The sequence below is a fragment of the Castor canadensis genome, chromosome 7 (genome assembly GCF_047511655.1).
Source record: "Castor canadensis chromosome 7, mCasCan1.hap1v2, whole genome shotgun sequence".
NCBI classification, from domain to species: Eukaryota; Metazoa; Chordata; class Mammalia; order Rodentia; family Castoridae; genus Castor; species Castor canadensis.
In genome coordinates this window covers 94,506,809-94,513,910 of record NC_133392.1, presented here as the reverse complement: position 1 = coordinate 94,513,910, position 7,102 = coordinate 94,506,809, and positions in this window count along the sequence as shown.

Sequence of the window (7,102 nt, the reverse complement as noted above, 5' to 3'; positions counted from 1 at the left end):
AAACTAATGCAGATACCTTAAAGTGACTAAGGCCAATAGGAGAAGGGGACCAGGAACTAGAGAAAAGGTTAGTTCGAGAAGAATTAACTTAGAAGGTAACACACATGCACAAGAAATCAATGCAAGTCAACTCCCTGTATAGCTATCCTTATCTCAACTAGCAAAAATCCTTGTTCCTTCCTATTATTGGTTATACTCTCTCTTCAACAAAATTAGAGCTAAAGGCAAAATAGTTTCTGCCTGGTAGCGAGGGGTAAGGAGGGAGAGGGAGGGGGCGGGGGGAAGAGGGGAGAAATGACCCAAACAATGTATGCACATATGAATAAAATAAAATAAAATAGAATGATAGCTGTTGGCAAGGATATAGACAAAAAAGAACTTTGTACATTATGGAAGTAATGTAAATTAGTAAAGCCATTATGAATACAATATGGAAGTTCTTCTAAATATTGAAAACAGAAGTACCATATGAAACAGCACTCCCACAACTAAGTAGATGTTCAAAGGAAATGAAAGCAGTACGTTGAAGGCATACCAGCATTCCTCTGTTCATTGCAGCATTATTTACCCTAACCAAGATTTGTCTATCAATAAATGAATGAGTAAAATATAATGTGATAGATGATGATAGGTAGATAAATAGATAGATGATAGAGAAGTGAAAGATAGATAATAGATAGATACATAGACACAGACAAAGACATAGTCATAGACATAAGTATGTATATACAGGCCCTGGAAAGATTGTGTGTGGTGTGTGTGTGTGTACTATTTGGTCACAAAAAAAGAAGAAAATTCTATCATTCATGACAATATGGTTGAATCTGGTCGATATTATATTAAATGAAGTAAGCCAGGCACAGAAAAAAAAATACCACATGATCTCACTTGCAATATGAAATCTAAAAACCTCATAACAGTATAAAAATAGTGGTTACTGAGTCTTTGCAGTGAAGGGCTAGGAGACGTTGGTCAAAGGATACAAAATTTCAATTAGGTAGGCCAAAATAGTTTCAAGATAGCTGTTGTACAGCATAGAAACTATAGTAAACAATGATGAATTGTTTTGTGAAATCCCTAAGAAAGGAGATTTTAAGAAGCATTGTAACTATGTCTGTTAGACAATTCTTAATCTTATCCACGAAGTGGAAACAGATACCTTCCTATGCAGGGAGAGCTAGAGTGAGAGGGATAAATGTTGAGATGACTTTTAGAAAGAAAAATAATTCTAGAGTTTGTGTCAACTCTGGCATTTTACTTCGTAGACAAAGGAGCAGAGTGGGAGGGAAAGCATAACAACTTAAGTATACGTGTTATGGCTTCAATATGAAATGCCCCTTGCCACAGGCTCAGGTTTTTAAGCCTGATGTTATTTTGGGAGGTCCTGGGGCCTAAATGGAGGAAGTGGGTACTGTGCATGTCCCCTGGAAAGATGTATCCTGTCCTGAGCCCCTTCCTGTCTCTCTCTCTGCTTCCTGGCTACCATGAGCTGAGCAGCCTCCTCTGCCACCCACTCCCACCACCATGTTATTCAGCCTTACAGCCCACCCAAACCAATGGGTCCAGTTGATCTTGGACTGGACCCTCTGAAACTGGGAGCCAAAATAACTGTTTACTCCCTTAAACTGGTTCTTTCAGATATTTGTCACAGCAATGAAAATGTAATTAATATGACACTATATTCAATTTTGACTGAAAAGATAGAGTTGAAATACGTTAAAAATCAAATGCTAAGGAAAGGTTGCTTTTTTTTTTAATGTAGGAGAGAGACGATAGCAAGTGAAACGGACATTGCTGTGTTTGCAAAGGTTATGAGAAATTAACTGTTTCCAGGGAGCGAAAGCATTTCAACTGATGCCAAGAGAGCAGAAGGGAGGAGCCTTTGTGTTTTGAAAAGAATATTGAAACTAAAGAGTTGCAGCCAAATTTTGAAGAGGAATACAAATTCTGTTTAGGGAAAAGATGACTGAATTACTAGGATCTGTTTGTCACTTCCCAAAGCTCAGCTGCAGAAAACCTGCACTGAATAGCTTTTATAATCTTTTCTCCTAGTCTTTTCTTTCAAATCAAGTCAAGCAGAATATAGTTAAAAGCTAAAGGCTTAATTTTCACTGACATCTTCTGTGTGAAATTAGACCTTCCCGAATCCAATTTTTCCCAACCTTCTTTTTTTTTCTTTAAACAGTAAGTAATCAGTGTTTAATTACTTGACTTTTATATGATACAACCTTTGAGGCCTTGCTGATTTACTAAGGCTTCAAGATGCATTGTTCAGAATGTGCCAGGACTCTGGCTGTCTCGTTAACACTAACAATGCTACGATTACAGATGGGGAAAGTGGACGTGCTCTTGGGGTACATACCACTGCACACTCTATAAAAGTCTTGGATTATATAAAGCTCGATGTGATCAGACACAAGGTGGAAATGGAAATAGAGACTTATGCTTACATTTTTACTTATGATTGCCGGATAGTAATAATGATGGCAGCTTGAGGCCTTCAGATGAGAGATGTTCTTTGGGACTAAGAAATAGAAAATAAAGTGAAGAGTTGACAGTTCTTTTATCCCATCCAAAAAGACAAATAAATGATTCAGTGCCAAAGTATATGCTTTATCAGTTGGTTCATTTATAAGCTCTATGTTTATATTAAGGGTATTCTCTGTTTAAAGTTTTCCAGCTATAGGATATAAGTGTTTAAATTGATAAGGCAAACTCAAAAGACCAAATGTCACATGTTCTCCCTTATTTGTGGAAACTAGACCTAAAATCATGATGATGATGTTGATGATGAAGGCATCTGAAGAGGATGGAAGAACTCTGCTTATATAATATATGAAGACAGCATAATGAAACTTGCCAATCTGAAAGAGGAGCAAAACAGGAGGGGGAAAAATGGGAATATAAAGAAGGGTATGAACTTGTTCAAGGTCAAGGTAAATTGTACACATGTATGGAGTTATCACAATGAAATCACCTTGCATTGTTAATTTATGACAAATCAAAAAACTGTATTAAGAATAAAGTAGGTGTGTAAAGATCAGTTAGAGATGAATCAACGTGGGTTGTAACACATTTGTACATGAAAGCAATGCTAGGAATCTCTGTGTATAGCTATCCTTAACTCAACTAGCAAAAATGCTTTGTCTTCCTTATTATGCTTATGTCTTCTCTTCAACAAAATTAGAGATAAGGGCAGAACAGCTTCTGCTTGGAAGCAGTGCGGGGGCGGTACGGGGAGTGGGGGAGGATGGGGAAGGGAGGCAGAGGGGAGAAATGATCCAAACAATGTACACATATGTGAATAAATGAATAAAATAAAAGTAGGCACTCAAAATCTAAAGAATAAATTGACCCAAATTAAAATTCATACTTAATTTTAAATTGTTTTCAAGCTCCACATATGTAAAAATTACAACATTAAAGGAGTGTTTATTTCTTAATTTTTTAATCAAATACTAAGACACAGATTAAACCAATATTTGAAAGGAAATTATAGATGGCTCTATCTCTATGAACAATGAATTGAAGAGTTGAATGTACATGACATTTAGAATCTAAAGACCTTGTATAGTTTTACACATATGTAATTTTGATCCTACCTGGAAGAAAGAAAAAGGAAGAGGGGAAGAAGGAGGAAAAACTGAGATTCATTGCAGTTTTATTTGTCTGTACTACTATAAGAAAACAGCATACCCTAAGTAATTTACTGATAACAGTTTATTTCTCATAGTTCTGAAGGCAAGGAAGTACAAGATTAAGGTACCAGAAGGCAAGGAAGTCCAAGATTAAGGTGCCAGCAGATTTGGTGTCTAGTAAAGCATTATAACTCATAGATGTTCCCATTTATGTGTGTTCATGTAGCAGACAGATAGAAGGACACAGAGGACAAATGCTTTATCCTCACATGGCACAGGAGCACAAGAGGAGCCTACTCTGTCAAGTCCTTTTGTAAGAGTCAACCCATTAAGGTCTGTCCTTATGACTTAATCACCTCTTAAACAGCCCATCTCCTAATATTATCACATTGGACTGAAGTTGCAACACATGAATTTTGGAGAAAACAGACCATACCAATTTCATACAAATGTATATATTTATACATATATATACATATATGTAATAAAAGGGAAATATATTTGCTTGGGTTCACAAATCCATGGATTGAGAAATAGAAAAAAGTGCAAATCAGGCATTTATTATTAAGTAAACACGATGGTTTTGTCACTCACATTCCATTTTTACTATGCTTTTTATAGTACAAAAATTATCGTACTAATGGCTATGCCATAGGATTGCCATGATGAGGGTCAAAGTGAATAAAATTGTGGAGCTTGATGAGGTTAAGCATCGTAAAGGAAGAGGAAGAAGGCAAAGGAAGGTATACTTCAGCATCTTAACAAGATGGAAGAGAGGAGAAGGAGGATACATGAAAGCAAGACCCTGGCCCATCCTAAACTGTATTCCAGCTTTCCCCTTGCAGCTGTAAATTATGCACATATCAGAATTGTCTCCCGAGTTTAGGATTTGTTTTCTTTTTATATACTAGAAAAACTGCCACATAGGTGCCAAAGTCTTTTGCATAAAAAGAATCTCATTTAATAGGTACCCTATGACACAAATATTTTCTCTATTTTAAGCATGAAGCTAAGATTCACAAGTTGTCTAATTTGCCTAAATTAGCACAAAACTAAAACATGCTCAGAAACAATTTAAACTCCAGTTCACTAATATGTATATATTTGTATATATATTTGTATATATATATATGACTTTTAGAATCTTAAAGTAATTTATATTTGCACTTAAAATCACTCTACTGTGCTGTTCTAAGTGATAAACATTTTTAAAAATATATGTTTGAGGAAGTAATATGAACACCAGTACAGCACTCAATTTCAAACACTAGTTTTTTTCAGGCTATACTATAGATTAACATCAGCAGAGACAATGAATCACTTCAATAATGACTTCAACTAAAATAAGAAACATTGTTGGTTTAGCTTCATCAAATTTGGAAACTTTAATCCCATTAAAAATTTTCTTTTAATTCTCATCCAGAAGGATACTAAAGATTATCCCATTATTGTTGATTTTGAAAAGTAAACAAAATCAGGAAAATTATGAGCAATATAATCTACTATTTTTAAATTCAGAGTTTGTCAGTTTTATTAAACTCAGTGGAGAGGTATTTTTTCCATTACATTGAAAAAGTAATTCTTACTTTTTTTTAACCTTCCATTTTCCATATGCAAAAGGATGTCTCTGGCCGACTAGTTTATCTATTTATCTATACCTGACAGATCGAAGAAAAAAAAATGCACCAAAAAACTCCAATTTTCTCCCTAAACTGTCATGAGTAAGAAGTCATTGAAATTTTTTAAATTGTTGGGCAATTCACCTCCACCTAAAAATTTAATTTCTTTTAATTACAAATATATTTAAATTTATGTAAATTATTTTCTCAATAATAATATAAAACTTGTGATCTTCTATTTTCTGCAATAGTTTTGTAGCTATCTGACATTAGTTGATCAACAAATTTGAAAGTTTTTCATTTTCTCTAGAAAGAAGAATCCCTGTATGTTTTGGACTTATTTTTCTCATTTTTCAAACAAACAAAAGCAAATGAGTGATATGGTTTTTTCTTGGTTTAGTCTAGTTTGAAGCTTGAAATAACATGAAAGTAAACAATTGACCTAATTATGTACACACTGGAGGTATTTAACAAACAGCATATGAATACTGTCTTGCTGGACTACAAAATGGAAGCACTCAGCAGTGTTCTCCTGTTCATGTGGAAGTCACTGTGGTTGACAGCATGTTACATTAACTCTGCCTAACCCTACAGATCTTTACATCACACACAACCCAATTTGGAGATTTCCTTTGCACACAGTATGAAAAGAAAATTAAAGTATTCAGAAACTCTCCTCAAATTGCATTCCTTGAGAGTAGTTATATTTGGGCTTTGTTGTTGTTTTGTCTGTTTATTTCTTGGTTTGTGAGGTTTCCTAATTTTTTTTTTAACAGGATATATGAGATTTCTCCTGGGGTTGGAGGAGAGACTGATTGGGGAGAGAGAAAAGAGAATATGTATTTATATTAAGAATAAAAAAGTGAATGGATAATGTCTTCTTTCAAAGCTACAACATGGGAATAGACATGTATCAGTGACGTGATGTGCCCCACCTGAATGACCAGAAATAAAAGTTACCTGTGTCTTTGAGCTGCCAGGCTATGATAAACTCTAAAAGGTTTCTGTTTAAAGATTATTTAATACTGCTAGCAGGGCAAAGAAGTTGGCAGGGCAAATCCTTTGGAGACTAATATTCTTCATATCTACAATGCAGCTTTGGTTAGGGACTCCAGAAGAGACTTTTAGAGATTGGAAACCTCTAATTTTGCAATGGAGTTTGAGAAGCACAGCGTTTCCTGCATTTCAAGCATGCCTCAGAGAATCTTAGTTATTGGTGATTTTTTTTTATTAACTTATGGTATTTTGAAATACACAATTGTTTTTAAGTTTTAATATGGAATATATTTTAAAGTATGTTTGTGTGTGTGTGTGTGTGTGTGTGTGTGTGTGTGTGTGTTGGGTGTTGGGGGAGAAGGACAGCCTTCTTTTTTCTCCAAACGAGATTGTAAAGATTAATTAAAATCCCAGCACCCAAGAGACTGTAGTAGGAGGATCATGAGTTCAAGGTCAGCCTGAGCTCCAAAGTGAGACATTGGCTCAATGAACACACAAAATGTTAATTAAAATGTCCTTAAATTCTCACAGTAATACTAGTAAGTTCCTAGTATATGTCACATAAATTAAAAGTTGTTTTTTCACCATAGAATGTTTCCAAAATTCTTCCTTGGCATATACTATTTTGTACTTCAAATTTCTTTCTGCCTATTTGGAAATTTGAACTCAAAGCAGCTCAGTTTTAATAGTTAATAATTAATGATATACATCCTCAACTATCTTAACTTATTTGTAACATTATTAGAATCTTAAAAGCAATATATGTGTGTAAGTATAGAGAAAAAACCAGTCAATTCAATTTGTGAAGAATAGGTTTTCCTATTTGTATACAAAAGGAAAATAATACAT